This window comes from Arachis stenosperma, chromosome 2 (genome assembly GCF_014773155.1).
Source record: "Arachis stenosperma cultivar V10309 chromosome 2, arast.V10309.gnm1.PFL2, whole genome shotgun sequence".
In the NCBI taxonomy this organism is placed as follows: domain Eukaryota; kingdom Viridiplantae; phylum Streptophyta; class Magnoliopsida; order Fabales; family Fabaceae; genus Arachis; species Arachis stenosperma.
In genome coordinates, this window is record NC_080378.1 from 5,788,398 (window position 1) to 5,804,683 (window position 16,286).

Below are 16,286 nucleotides of genomic sequence, written 5' to 3' on the forward strand. Positions count from 1 at the left end.
ACTTAAATTGTTGCTTGTCCCCAAGCAACTGAAAATCAAATAAGATAAAAAGAAGAGAATATGCAATGAACTCCAAAAACATCTATGAAGATCAGTATTAATTAGATGAGCGGGGCTTTTACTTTTTGCCTCTGAATAGTTTTGGCATCTCACTCTATCCCTTGTAATTCAGAATGATTGGCTTCTTTAGGAACTCAGAATCCAGATAGTGTTATTGATTCTCCTAGTTAAGTATGATGATTCTTGAACACAGCTACTTATTGAGTCTTGGCTGTGGCCCAAAGCACTCTGTCTTCCAGTATTACCACCGGATACATACATGCCACAGACACATAATTGGGTGAACCTTTTCAGATTGTGACTCAGCTTTGCTAAAGTCCCCAACTAGAGGTGTCCAGGGTTCTTAAGCACACTCTTATTTGCCTTGGATCACAACTTTATTTCTTTCTTTTTCTTTCTTTTTTCGGTTTTTTTTTTTTTTCGTTTGCTTCTTTCTTTCTTCTTTTTTTTTTTTTTTGTATTCACTGCTTTTTCTTGCTTCAAGAATCATTTTTATGATTTTTCAGATCCTCAGTAACATGTCTCCTTTTTCATCATTCTTTCAAGAGCCAACATTCATGAACCACAAATTCAAAAGACATATGCACTGTTTAAGCATACATTCAGAGAACAAAAATATTGCCACCACATCAAACTAATTAAACTACTATAAAATTCAGAATTCATGCAATTCTTTCCTTTTCAATTAAGCACGTTTTATTCAAGAGAGGTGATGGATTCATAGGACATTCATAACTTTAAGGCATAGACACTAAGACACTAATGATCACAAGACACAAACATGGATAACATAAAGCATAAAAATCGAAAAACAGAAGAATAAAGAACAAGGAAATCAAGGAACGGGTCCACCTTAGTGATGGCGGCTCTTTCTTGCTCTTGAAGATCCTATGGAGTGCTTGAGCTCCTCAATGTCTCTTCCTTGTCTTTGTTGCTTCTCCCTCATGATTCTTTGATCTTCTCTAATTTCATGGAGGAGAATGGAGTGTTCTTGATGCTCCACCCTCAGTTGTCCCATGTTGGAACTTAATTCTCCTAGGGAGGTGTTTAGTTGCTCCCAATAGTTTTGTGGAGGAAAATTCATCCCTTGAGGAATCTCAGGGGTCTCATGATGAGTGAGATCTCTTGTGTACTCCATCCTTTTCTTGGTGATGGGCTTGTCCTCATCAATGGGAATGTCTCCCTCTATGTCAACTCCAACTGAATAACAGAGGTGACAGATGAGATGAGGAAAGGCTAACCTTGCCAAGGTGGAGGTCTTGTCCGCCACCTTATAGAGTTCTTGGGCTATAACCTCATGAACCTCTATTTCTTCTCCAATCATGATGCTATGAATCATGATGGCCCGGTCTATGGTAACTTCGGACCGGTTGCTAGTGGGAATGATTGAGCGTTGTATGAACTCTAACCATCCTCTAGCCACGGGCTTGAGGTCATGCCTTCTCAATTGAACCGGCTTTCCTCTTGAATCTTGCCTCCATTGTGCGCCCTCTTCACATATGGTTGTGAGGACTTGGTCCAACCTTTGATCAAAGTTGACCCTTCTAGTGTAAGGATGCTCATCTCCTTGCATCATAGGCAAGTTGAACGCCACCCTCACACTCTCCGGACTAAAATCCAAGTATTTCCCCCGAACCATAGTGAGATAATTCTTTGGATTCGGGTTCACACTTTGGTCATGGTTCTTTGTGATCCATGCATTGGCATAGAACTCTTGAACCATCAAGATTCCGACTTGTTGAATGGGGTTGGTAAGTACTTCCCAACCTCTTCTTCGGATCTCATGGCGGATCTCCGGATATTCACCCTTTTTGAGTGAAAAGGGGACTTCGGGGATCACCTTCTTCAAGGCCACAACTTCATAGAAGTGGTCTTGATGCACCCTTGAGAGGAATCTATCCATCTCCCATGACTCGGAGGTGGAAGCTTTTGCCTTCCCTTTCCTCTTTTTAGAGGGTTCTCCGGCCTTGGATGCCATAAATGGTTATGAAAAAGCAACGCTTTTACCACACCAAACTTAAAGTGTTTGCTCGTCCTCGAGCAAAAGAAGAAAGAAGGGAGTAGAAGAAGAAGAAATGAGGAAGAGGGGGATGGTAGTGTGTTCGGCCAAGAAGGGAAAGAAGGGGTGTTTAGGTTGTGTGAAAATGAAGGGTTGAAGAAGGGTATATATAGGAGAGAGGGGGGTAAAGGTTCGGCCATTATGGGTGGGTTTGGGAGGGAAAGTGGTTTGAATTTGAAGGGTGAGGTTGGTGGGGATTTATGAAGGATGGATGTGAGTGGTGAAGAGAAAGATGGGATTTGATAGGTGAGGGGTTTTTGGGAAAGAGGTGCTGAGGTGATTGGTGAATGGGGGAAGAAGAGAGAGAGTGATGGTAGGGTCCTGTGGGGTCCACAGATCCTGTGGTGTCAAGGAAAAGTCATCCCTGCACCAAGTGTTGCTCAAAATCACGTTTTGAGCTATTTCTGGCGTTAAACGCCGGGCTGGTGCCCATTCCTGGCGTTTAACGCCAGGTTGTTGCCATTTTCTGGCGTTTAACGCCAGTCTGGTGCCCCTTTCTGGCGTTAAACGCCCAGAATGGTGCCAGACTGGGCGTTAAACGCCCAACTGCTAGGCTTACTGGCGTTTAAACGCCAGCAGCTTCTTCCTCCAGGGTGTGCTGTTTTTCTTCCTGTTTTTCATTCTGTTTTTGCTTTTTTTTCATTGTTTTTGTGACTTCTTATGATCATCAACCTACAAAAAAGATAAAATAACAAAAGAAAATAGTTAACTATAAAACATTGGGTTGCCTCCCAACAAGCGCTTCTTTAATGTCATTAGCTTGACAGAGGACTCTCATGGAGCCTCAGAAATTCTCAGAACCGTGTTGAAACCTCCCAACACCAAACTTAGAGTTTGAATGTGGGGTTTCAACACCAAACTTAGAGTTTGGTTGTGGCCTCCCAACACCAAACTTAGAGTTTGACTGTGGGGGCTCTATTTGGCTCTGTTTTGAGAGAAGCTTTTCATGCTTCCTCTCCCTGATGACAGAGGGATATCCTTGGGCCTTAAACACCAAGGATTCTTCATTCACTTGAATGATCAACTCTCCTCTATCAACATCAATCACAGCCTTTGCTGTGGCTAGGAAGGGTCTGCCAAGGATGATGGATTCATCCATGCACTTCCCAGTCTCTAGGACTATGAAGTCAGTAGGAATGTAATGGTCTTTAATCTTCACCAAAACATTCTCTACAAGTCCATGAGCTTGTTTTCTTGAATTGTCTGCCATCTCTAATGAGATTCTTGCAGCTTGCACCTCAAGGATCCCTAATTTCTCCATTACAGAGAGGGGCATGAGGTTCACACTTGACCCTAAGTCACACAAGGCCTTCTTGAAGGTCATGGTGCCTATGGTACAAGGTATAGAAAACTTCCCAGGATCCTGCCTCTTTTGAGGCAGTTTCTGCCTAGACAAGTCATCCAGTTCTTTGGTGAGCAAGGGAGGTTCATCTTCCCAAGTCTCATTTCCAAATAACTTGTCATTTAGCTTCATGATTGCTCCAAGGTATTTAGCAACTTGCTCCTCAGTGACATACTCATCCTCTTCAGAGGAAGAATACTCATCAGAGCTCATGAATGGCAGAAGTAAGTCCAATGGAATCTCTATAGTCTCAATTTGAGCCTCAGATTCCCATTGTTCCTCATTGAGGAACTCAGAGGAGATTGGTACACGCCCACTGAGGTCCTCCTCAGTGGCGTCCTCCTCCTCTCTTTCCTCTCCATATTCGGCCATGTCTATGGCTTTGCACTCTCCTTTTGGATTTTCTTCTGTATTACTTGGGAGAGTGCTAGGAGGGAGTTCAGTAACTTTCTTGCTCAGCTGACCCACTTGTCCTTCCAAATTTCTGATGGAGGACCTTGTTTCATTCATGAAACTTTGAGTGGTCTTTATTAGATCAGAGACCATTGTTGCTAAGTCAGAAGTATTCTGCTTAGAACTCTCTGTCTGTTGCTGAGAAGATGATGGAAAAGGCTTGTTATTGCCAAGCCGGTTTCTTCCACCATTATTATTGAAACCTTGTTGAGGTCTCTCTTGATTCTTCCATGAGAAATTGGGGTGATTTCTCCATGAAGAATTATAGGTGTTTCCATAGGGTTCTCCTAGGTAATTCACCTCTTCCATGGAAGGGTTCTCAGGATCATAAGCTTCTTCCTCAGATGAAGCTTCCTTAGTACTGCTTGGTGCATTTTGCATTCCAGACAGACTTTGAGAAATCAAATTGACTTGTTGAGTCAATATCTTGTTCTGAGCCAGTATGGCATTCAGAGTGTCAATCTCAAGAACTCCTTTCTTCTGACTAGTCCCATTGTTCACAGGATTTCTTTCAGAAGTATACATGAATTGGTTATTTGCAACCATTTCAATCAATTCTTGAGCTTCTGCAGGCGTCTTCTTCAGATGAAGAGATCCTCCAGCAGAGCTATCCAAAGACATCTTGAATAGTTCAGAGAGACCATCATAGAAAATACCTATGATGCTCCATTCAGAAAGCATGTCTGAGGGACATCTTCTGATTAATTGTTTGTATCTTTCCCAAGCTTCATAGAGGGATTCTCCATCCTTCTGTCTGAAGGTTTGGACTTCCACTCTAAGCTTACTCCATCTTTGTGGTGGAAAGAACTTTGCCAAGAAGGCATTGACTAGCTTTTCCCAAGAGTCCAGGCTTTCTTTAGGTTGAGAATCCAACCATATTCTAGCTCTGTCTCTTACAGCAAAAGGGAATAGCATCAGTCTGTAGACCTCAGGGTTAACCCCATTAGTCTTGACTGTGTCACAGATTTGCAAGAATTCAGCTAAAAACTGATGAGGATCTTCCATTGGAAGTCCATGGAACTTGCAATTCTGTTGCATTAGAGAAACTAATTGAGGCTTAAGCTCAAAGTTGTTTGCTCCAATGGCAGGGATAGAGATGCTTCTCCCATAAAAATCAGGAGTAGGTGCAGTGAAGTCACCCAGCACCTTCCTTGCATTGTTGGCATTGTTGTTGTTTTCGGCTGCCATGGGTTCTTCTTCCTTGAAGAATTCGGTCAGGTCCTCTAAAGAGAGTTGTGCTTTGGCTTCTCTTAGCTTTCTCTTCAGGGTCCTCTCAGGTTCAGGATCAGCTTCAACAAGAATGCCTTTGTCTCTGCTCCTGCTCATATGAAAGAGGAGAGAAAAAGAAAATGTGGAATCCTCTATGTCACAGTATAGAGATTCCTTGAAGTGTCAGAGGAAAAGAGAAATAGTAAGAAGAAGGAGAAGAAGAATTCGAACTTTAATTAGATAAGGTTCGAATTGTGCATTTAGAATGAGTGGTACTCCATAAATAGAAGGATGTGGGAAGGAGGGAAGAGAATTTTCGAAAATTCAATCAAAAAGATGTTGATAATTTTCGAAAATTGAAGGTGGAAAAGAAATCAAGTGATTTTTGAAAAAGATTTTTAAAATTAGAAGTCAAAAAGATTTGATTGAAACTATTTTGAAAAAGATGTGGTTAAAAAGATTTGATTGAAAAGTTATGGTTTTAAAAAGATGTGATTGAGAAGATATGATTTGAAAATAATTTTAAAAGATATGATTTGAAAACAATTTGAAAAGATATGATTTGAAAATTAATGACTTGCCTAACAAGAAAAGATATGATTCAAACATAAAACCTTTCTTAATAGAAAAGGCAAAAAATGTTCAATCAAATCATTAATTGTTAGTAAGTATCTTTGAAAAGGGAAAGAAATTGATTTTGAAAACATTTGATTGAAAAGATATGATTTGAAAAAGATTTGGTTTTGAAAAACTTTGAAAACTTGAAAAAAAATTGATTTTGAAAACAAAATCTTCCCCCTGGCACCATCCTGGCGTTAAACGCCCAGAATGGTATACATTCTGGCGTTTAACGCCCAAAATGCTACCTTTTTGGGCGTTAAACGCCCAACCAGGTACCCTGGCTGGCGTTTAAACGCCAGTCTGCCTTCTTCACTGGGCATTTTTGAATGCTCAGCTTTTTCTGTATAATTCCTCTGCAGTATGTTCTAAATCTTCAATCCTTTGTATCATTGACTTGAAAAGACACAAATTAAAAATATTTTTGGATTTTTAATAATTAAAATGCAACAAGAAACAAATAACAATGCATGCAAGACACCAAACTTAGCAGTTTGTGTACTACTGACACTATATGAGACACATGAACACTCAAGTCAATAGAATTTAAAGATCAAAACAAGAAATATATGCATGGATTCGAAAAATATAACAAAAACATGCATTTGACACTAAACTTAAGATGAGACTCTAGACTCAAACAAGAAATATTTTTGGATTTTTATGATTTTGCAAATTTTTTTGTATTTTTTTCGAAATTTGAGTGAAAAAAAAGTATCAAAATTCTTAATGAGAATTCCAGGAATCAGTGCAATGCTAGTCTAAGGCTCCGGTCCATGAATTAGACATGGCTTCACAGCCAGCCAAGCTTTCAAGGAAAGCTTCGGTCCAAAACACTAGACATGACCAAAGGTCAGCCAAGCCTTAGCAAATCACTGCTCCAAAAGCAAGATTGATACGAAATCAACAAGCTCTTGTGGTGATAAGTTGAAACCTCGGTCCAATCAGATTAGACATGGCTTCTCAGCCAGCCAGATTTCAACAAATCATCATGAAACTCTAGAATTCACCTTCAAGAATTTCGAAAAAAAAAATACCTAATCTAAGCAACAAGATGAACCGTCAGTTGTCCAGCCTAAACAATCCCGGGCAATAACACCAAAAATTTGATGTTGTTGCTGGATCTTGGCTCTGATGTTACCAAAAGCTTGCTCAAAACATGAACAATCCCCGGCAACGGCGCCAAAAACTTGGTGCGCGAAATTGTGAACTATACTTTTTCACAACTCTCATAATCCCTGGTAATGGCTCCAAAAACTTGGTGCGCTCAATACCATGGCATTACACAACTTCGCACAACTAACCAGCAAGTGCACTGGGTCGTCCAAGTAATAAACCTTACGTGAGTAAGGGTCGATCCCACGGAGATTGTTAGTATTGAAGCAAGCTATGGTCATCTTGTAAATCTTAGTCAGGCAAACTCAGATATATATGGTGATGAACGAAAATAACATAGAAGTAAAGATAGTGATACTTATGTATATCATTGGTGTATGAGCTTCAGACAAGTGTATGAAGATGCTTTTCCTTCCGTCTCTCTGCTTTCCTACAGTCTTCATCCAATCCTTCTTACTCCTTTCCATGGCAAGCTCGTATAGGGTCTCACTGTTGTCAGCAGCTACCTCCCATCCGCGCAGTGAAAGCTAATGCACACACTCTGTCACAGTGCTGCCAATCACCGGTTTGGTTCCCTCCCCTACCGGAATAGAATAACTCTTTTGCGTCTGTCACTAACGCCCAGTAGGTTACAGGTTTGAAGCACGTCACAGTCATTCAGTCATTGAATCCTACTCAGAACACCACAGACAAGGTTAGACCTTCCGGATTCTCTTGAATGCTGCCATCAGTTCTTGCCTATACCACGAAGACTCTGATCTCACGGAATGGTTGGCTCGTTTGTCAGGCGAGCACTCGGTTGTCAGGCGATCAACCATGCATCGTGCAATCAGGAATCCAAGAGATATTCACTAAGCCTCAGATGCTTGTAGAACAAGAATGGTTGTCAGTCACCTTGTTCATGGGTGAGAATGGTGATGGGCGTCAATCATCACCTTCATCATGTTGAAGAACAAGTGATATCTTGGACAAAGAACAAGCGGAATTGAATGGAAGAACAATAGTAATTGCATTAATACTCGAGGTACAGCAGAGCTCCACACCCTTAATCTATGGTGTGTAGAAACTCCACCGTTGAAAATACATAAGAACAGGGTCTAGGCATGGCCGAATGGCCAGCCTCCCAAAGTGATCAAAAGATCTAAAGAAAAAGGTTCCAAAGATCAAAAGATCAAAAGATCAAAAGATTAAAAGCTTTCTATACAATAGTAAAAGGTCCTACTTATAAGAAACTAGTAGCCTAGGGTGTACAGAAATGAGTAAATGACATAAAAATCCTTTTCCGGGCCCACTTGGTGTGTGCTTGGGCTGAGCAATGAAGCAATTTCGTGTAGAGACTCTTCTTGGAGTTAAACGCCAGCTTTGGTGCCAGTTTGGGCGTTTAACTCCCATTTGGGTGCCAGTTCCAGCGTTTAACGCTGGGATTTCTTGAGGTGACTTTGAACGCCAGTTTGGGCCATCAAATCTTGGGCAAAGTATGGACTATTATATATTGCTGGAAAGCCCAGGATGTCTAATTTCCAACTCCGTTGAGAGCGCGCCAATTGGGCTTCTGTAGCTCCAGAAAATCCACTTCGAGTGCAGGGAGGTCAGAATCCAACAGCATCTGCAGTCCTTTTCAGTCTCTGAATCAGATTTTTGCTCAGGTCCCTCAATTTCAGCCAGAAAATACCTGAAATCACAGAAAAACACACAAACTCATAGTAAAGTCCAGAAAAGTGAATTTTAATTAAAAACTAATAAAAATATACTAAAAACTAACTATATCATATCAAAAACATACTAAAAACAATGCCAAAAAGTATACAAATTATCCGCTCATCAATGTGAATCAGAATAGGGCAGAGAATAACTTTTCCTTGAATGCTATTTTCGGATAGAGCAGAGAGTTGGAAAGAAGAGAACAACTTTCCCTTGCTAATTGCTTTTTATTCCATTTGGGCTATTGAAATTTTGGCCTGCAACAATAAACAATTAGTAAAAAAGTAAATACAATTAATCAACACTAATTATTTATTTTGCCCAAAAATAATGTTTGTTATCACTAATTAATTTAGTTAATTTCTTAACTCAACAAAAGGTAATTTATTAAAATGTATTTTCAAAAGCAAAATTCAATGGCAGAAAAAAATTCAGTAAATCTGACCAACCACTGTATCTTTGTTATACCAGTTTAGAGGTAAAAACTAAATCGGTTTATGAATTCTTTTGCCGTTGATGTAGTAGTTTCTGACATTTCCATTTAACCGCATAGTCCGTCCAAGTGATTTAAACATTTGACCAACGTATCCCTAAGCTCGTTGCAGCACAATTAAGACGACGACAATGCTGACATGGCCACCGAAAAGTTCAAGATGAAATTTGTAATTACTTGTTCAACCCATCCAACCTGGAACCCTAATCCTCTGCGTTCCTCCTCTTAGCCCTAAACCGCCAAGCCGTCCAACGCACCTTCTCACTCATGACTTGCTCTAACCCAGTAAATCCTCGTGAACCCTGATCCGGCAAAATATCCTCCCTTCCCATCACACTCTCACTTTCTCAACTCTAAATTTTTCCAAAATTGTGAGATTGCTTCACAATTCATACAGATTATTAGCAGCAATGCCCACAAACTGACAAACAGATTCACATATAATAATCATGAGACTTTTTCTTTTTGTCTCGTCACTTGGCACGAGATATTTTACGGTTTTATCTCCTGTGCGGCAGAAACAGAAAAGGAGTAGAAGAGAAGGAAAATTACACCCAGATATATCATGGTTCAGCTGCTAAGTGCAGTGCAGCTTACATCCAGTCTCCATCACAAAGATGATGGAATTTCACTATAATCATTCTTGATTACAAGCACCAATTCTCTCTAGAAACTACCCTTCCTATCTGGGACAAGTCCAGAATCTAAACCTAATCCTGAACTTGACTTGGTTACTGCCAAGCTTTCAACTGTAAAGTGCTAACCCAACTTACAAGGGGATTCTCACAGAATCATGAAACACAACACAGATGTACAAAGGAACTCTAAGGACATCTATGACTTTTTCTTTTAATTTTGCACTCTCTGCCTTTTTTTGCTCTATGGCTTTTTCATACAAACCTCACTGTTTTTCTTTTTCCATGAGATTTAAGACATGACAAAATTAAATAGAAAAATACAAAACAGAATACATTGAAGAAGAAGAAAATCTGTTAGCTTAGGTAGCTCTGAGAACTCTATGTCTTGCACTCTCACTCCTTGCCTCAAGCCCTGGCTGTTCTCCCTTACTTATAGGAGGAAGCCTTCATGGTTGAAACCAAACAAATCAAGCTAAACTTCTTCTTTTTCATGCAAACCGGTTCGGCCAGTGAGAAAGAAGAGGAAACCAAATGCTTTAACCAACATGCAATTACCTCTGGTCCTTCCTTGGTCACCAATAAGCACCAATCCGAGCCTTCCATCTTGCCTTGCTCTTCAAGATGAACTCCTAGTCCTTGATGCTTCATGATGCATGACAACTCCTCCTGCTCCACTTTTGATTCCTCCTTTACGTAGCCATCCTAGCTACCTTCTGTGATAAGTGAACTCAAAAGCAGAGGCGAGCCATCCCTCCAGGGATCTTCCTCTACTGACCGAAATCTTCATCATCCATTTTTGGTATGGAGAAGCTGAGATCTCTTCACCAAATCTTACCATTCATGGTTGAAGATCTTAGCCACTACATACTTTATGTTTTCTTTTTCTTGCCATCATTGTGATGGTCTTGTTACTTACTCTTCCTTCTTTTCGGTGGCTCAAAGTTTCTTCCATAGCTGCTGTGTAATGACCGAAAACAAGAAGCAAGATGAGAGAGAGGAAAGGAGAATTTGAACACTAACTAATGGATCTTGATAAAGTAAATTAAATTTTCAATTCCCTTTGCTTGAGGTAGCGTGCCTCATTAAAGCTATCAATCAAATCAACTTCAATTTCTCTCTCATAGTTCTAAGGACTCATCCTAATAAATTTTGAATTCCATCACATGATGAGAGAATGAGATCCGTTGAAAGCAATGAAACTTTGCTTTCTTTTCTTAATGGTTTCGGACCAAACTTTGGTCTATTTAGCAAAGATTTCAATTGGACTGGTAGTAATAATAATCCTTTTTGGCCCAAACAAAAATAACTTGCTTCAGTCAAAATAATTAAGGCAATTTATTCCAAGGCTGAGCTATAAGTAACACATCTGGGCTTGCCAATTTTCTTTTCTTTTGGCCCAAATCAACGCGACTTCTTCTAAAATTTCTTGACTTATACACTATTTTGTTTGCAATGGTATTATAGCCATGATTTTTGAATGATCATAATTAAATTAATGAAAAGTATATATTACAAAGAATCAAGTGCAAGTAAATGCCTTAACGAAAACATAGAATTAATGATTTTTCGTATTTTCATTGATTGATATTAAATGTCTTAAGGGAAACAAAAAAATCAAGTGTAATTAACTTAATTAATGTATATTATCATTACCGTCCATTATTATTATTATTATTATTATTTAATGTATTTTTAAATATAAAAATTAAATTATAAAAGGAATATTAAGTATTAATTACAAGAATGCCTACTAGTAAGGAATATGATATTATAATTAATATCATTAATAAGTAGAATTGATAAGAATATGATAAGTGAAATGATAAGAGAGTGAGATAAAAAATAAAACTATTATTAAGTGATATAAATAAAGTAAATTATAAAAATTTTTGGCTAATTATGACTGAAAATTTTTAGTTACCAAACTTCTTCCTCTTATATTAGGGGAGGATATAATTACAGACACTAACATATTTTATTTCACTTACAAAATACACTTAATTCAATGTACACAAATTGGTAATTTGTTAATTTACTTACTAATTAATTTTTTAGAAATCACAAAAATCTTTTGATAACATCAAAAGTGTAAAGTAAAGCATAAAAGAAATAGCTTAAAACAATGTGGTATATAAACACCGAATTTAAATTTCAAATTGAGTTACTTAAACATATTTATTATTTGTTATCCCAAATAGTTTAAAAGAATGTGGTTTATCACATATTCATGAGAAACTATATACGACAAGATTTTTTCTATGATTGAAAAAGAAACAATTTTTCAAAACAATGATCTAAATGGATCAATCCATTATCTTTTGGGGCCTATCCCCAACATTGAATTGGAAGTTTTGAATTTATTATCCGATTTTCTCTCTTTTATTTCCGGTTACAGTTCACTATATCAAAAAATCCTACGTAATCAAACAATCCCAACCCAATCATAACATTTCAGGAATGAAACAAGGCCCAACAACAACAAGCCCATTCACATCCCTTCAACGGGATTCTCATGCTGACCTGGTCTCCCCATCCACCGGCTTAGCTACAATGTGGAGCCTTTGTAAACTAGCCCTGCAACCTCTGTAAGCTGTTCAGAAAGGTCTGCCGTCTGCGAGCTGCTCTTCCAACTACCAGCAGAAATCCACGTGTCAGCTTCACATCAAACAAAAGAGCATATCTTTACCTTCACATTTGTACGCTATAATTTCTCAAAATAAATTGTCTATTTTACCACTGTCATTTTCAATGACAACAATATTATCTACATAGGCTAAGAAAAAAAGTAATAGATATATTTGTGTGTTTAAAAAATAATAAAATATTACTTTTGATTCTAGTGAAACCAAACTACAATGGTGTTTAATTTTTCGTCAGTCAGCATAATACCTAATAATTTAGTTTTATAAGTTTAATGACTATATTTTAACCACGATTCCTCTTTTAAAAAAAGGGTATGAAATTGACTAAAAAATTAAAATAAAAAGAAAAAATGAGGACACTTTATGTCACATTTTTTTTTTCTAATTTTTAACATAATATTAAAACCGTAAAATATGAACTACTTATAGTTTCAAAATAATATAATACTTATAAATAATTTCTATGGGTTGTGGCTACTTAGTTCATCGTTGAATACCTATTATATTACTCCAAATTTATTTACTTTATAATTAAATAAGTTACTTTTAAAAAAGAAAAATTATAAGTTGAGATTTTAGCGGATGAGTGAGTTGACTACTCAATCAACTCAAGTTGGTTTTTTTCATTCTCTAACTCCCTCTTTTTTTTTGGGTTAATCTCTATCTCCATTTTTTTTATTACTAATGTTTTCATTCTCTCGATCTTTACAAGAAAACACGTTTTTTTTTAAAGAAACACATTTTTTTGTCAAGAAAATACATTTTTATAATGCTTTTGTTGGTATATTTTTAATGTTGATTATTAGCCCATATTTTCCTTTCTTTAGGCCCAATTTAGTTTTGGTTACACCTTTTCAAAGACTGAGTCATTTTGGGCTTAGCCCAAACCAAAATAAGACTCAGTCATTCGTCTTAAACCGACCTGAGTTGCCAATGAGCCATAATTCACACGGCATTCTGCCTGCTCTCCATCTTAAAGGTATCGGATTCGAGTCCTACCAGCTGCAACTGAAAAAGGAAAAATTGGTAAGTATGTGAGGAGTGTGTGAATGTGTATTGTGTACTTACGATTGGGAGTTGTCCAATCCATTGAGGTACCTAAGATTGGGGGTTGTCCAATCCACCGACTAAAAAAAAAAAAAAAAAAAACCGACCTGAGTTAGAAAGTTTGGAGAAGGTGTCCCAAATTTGCCTTAGACTTGTATTGACCTGCTGACCACAAATTAAAAAGGTAGGGACATGTCTAAGAAATTTTTTTTTTTATTTGCCACTAAAAAAAAAAAAACTTTTATTGTAGTTTGTACTTTGTACACATAATATTAGCCCTTAAAACCAGTTACTATATATTTATGTATAAATACATATATAATTTAATTTATTTTTGGTATATATTTCATATTTCAATATATATTTTATAACCGTAATTAATTTTAATGGTTGATTTTAATGTACAATTAACATGATTATATATATACACCCCCTAAATATGTGTTTGACAAACACAGAATAAATAATAAACAAAATTTTAATTAAATTAAAAAAAATAGGAAACTGTTATTTTCCTTCTTATTCCTTCTTTTCTTCTTGAATGTGTCAAACTTGAAAATTGCAAAACTTTTGAGAGTTTGGACTGTTGGGTTTGAATTGAATTCTAATTTAATTTGTTCTTGATCTTGTTTACGTATGTTGAATTGGAGTTCTTGATCGTGTTCTGTTTTATCGTTATCTCTCTGAGTAATTATGTATTTTTGTTTAAGACAATTAACAAATTTATGCACTAGGAAAAGGACAATTAACAAACAGCACTTTTGTTCTTGCGTTAAGGGTTTGGAAAAAATATGACGAAACAATATACTATTAATGATGGAAATAATATAAGAACTTAATCTAGAAAGTGATTAATTTTTTTTCTATTTATACACAAGCACAATTTAAATCTTATTAGACGGGGGAGGGGCCAATGTAACAAAAATGAATAAATAAAAAATAAACAGGGTGCACTAGCTAGAAACATAAACAAGTGAACAAAATAAATAAAAACAAACAGAAGAGCCAAACCAAAAGCTTTAAAAAAAATAAAAAAAAAAACAGTGAAGTTACACTGCTTGATGATGTTCTTTGCTCAAACATGCTACATGCATAGTTTGATTTGATTTGTACGGTTCTTATCAACTTGTATATTGGCCATAATTGATATATGGTTATTACATCTATTAAATAGAAGAAAAATAAAATTAAAGAAGAATCTAAGATATATCTAAAAAAGAAGAGCATGCAAGATAAAAAGTAGAGAATAACTTAAATTCAAGAAGATCATTTGGTTTTGTTGAATCTTAATAATTCAGCATATTATTTTGTATTAACATACATGATTATATATTGTTTTATAGTATTTACTTGCTTAATTAAAAATTTATCAGTATATTTACTTAAAATTAACTTGAAGTTTACATTTAATTTACATTTAGCAGAATATGTAAACTCATGCAAAAAATATTTTAGAACTTGAATGGTTGGTGTTATTAATTATCTTATCAATTACACAACTATTACCATTCATGCATATATTATAAAAATTTTGGTATTACTTACTTTATTTTAAATTTAATATGTGTTAAAAAATGAAATTATAATTAGAACTTTTAGTCTTATTATTTTATTAATTACATAATTATTAGTAATCATTATAATATAAATTTTTTGGTTTGTACGCACTCTAATTAACTTGGTACTTGTATTTAATAGGGTATATAAACACATTCAAAGGATGACATTAAAACTCTTGGTCCCGTTATTTTATTAATTACACAATGAATACTTAGCATACGTTACTCTTTTCGTTTTAAAATAACGATCGTATTTATTTTTTGGATTTATTCACTACAATAATTTCGGTAAATAACGGTGAAAATTTTGTGGCAATTTCATAAAACGATAACCTGCGGTTATTGATTGGGGCTGCAATCAGAACCACATTTAGCCGTGGTTTTTCACAAACCAAACCACCGCTATATTTCAATCAGACTTACATTTAGTGACGTCTTTTCGAAAACCGCCGCTATATGTACTGTTGGTGAGTTATTGTTTTATATTTTGCAGCAATTTTGTTTAAACCGTCGCAAAATGCGTATTATCACATATTGTAATGTTTTCTTTAATAATAACCATCTGGATATAATCTAGTTAAATAAACACTACTATCTTAAGCTACATATGTTTAAATTATTGTTACTTAAACTCGTAACACTTTTTCTACATTTATTTTACATAAAAAAAATTCACAAGTTAAATAAGTTATATATGTTAACTCATGTGAACAAATTTACCAATAAAATCTTCTTATTTATTTTATTGGCATTTAAATTTGTATTCAAACATAAAATATTAACTTTGTTAAATATATTATTATATAATATAATTTTTTATTAAAATATTTATAAAAGTAAAATTTATTTAAAACGTTATATATATTACATGAAAATATTAACTTTTTTATTTAGGTATGTATTTAAAATTGTATGATTTATTCTGTTTTTCTAAAAAAATTAAAAAATAAAAAATTAATATTTTCATGTATTATATATAGTATTTTAAATAAATTATTTTTTAAATATTTTTATAAAAAATTATATTATATAATAATATTTTTAATAAGAGTAGTTAATAAATTTTAAATATAATATTCTAATTATTTACTAAGTAATATACAATAAAATTTTAATAATTTTATATTTTTATGTTACAGTTTAAAATATTATTTTAATATAATTTTTTATTATTATAAAAAGATTTTGCATAATAATTAATTTTATTAAATAAAAAATATTCATATAGTTTATATTTTTATATTTTATATTTAATTATTTAAGAATAAAAGATTCTGTTGCCATTTAAAGTATTGTGTATTAAAGTATTGTCATTTAAAGTATTTATTTATGTATTAGGATATTCTATA

The 16,286-nt window shown here is 35.2% G+C and overlaps 1 non-coding gene across 1 annotated transcript; it reads left to right on the forward strand.

Annotated features, from left to right (window-relative positions):
• Positions 1-4,589: 4,589 nt before the first annotated feature.
• Positions 4,590-4,697, forward strand: LOC130964394 (small nucleolar RNA R71). Its single transcript, XR_009080491.1, has one exon. It is a non-coding gene; the product is annotated as a small nucleolar RNA R71 (small nucleolar RNA).
• The last annotated feature ends 11,589 nt before the right edge of the window (positions 4,698-16,286 follow it).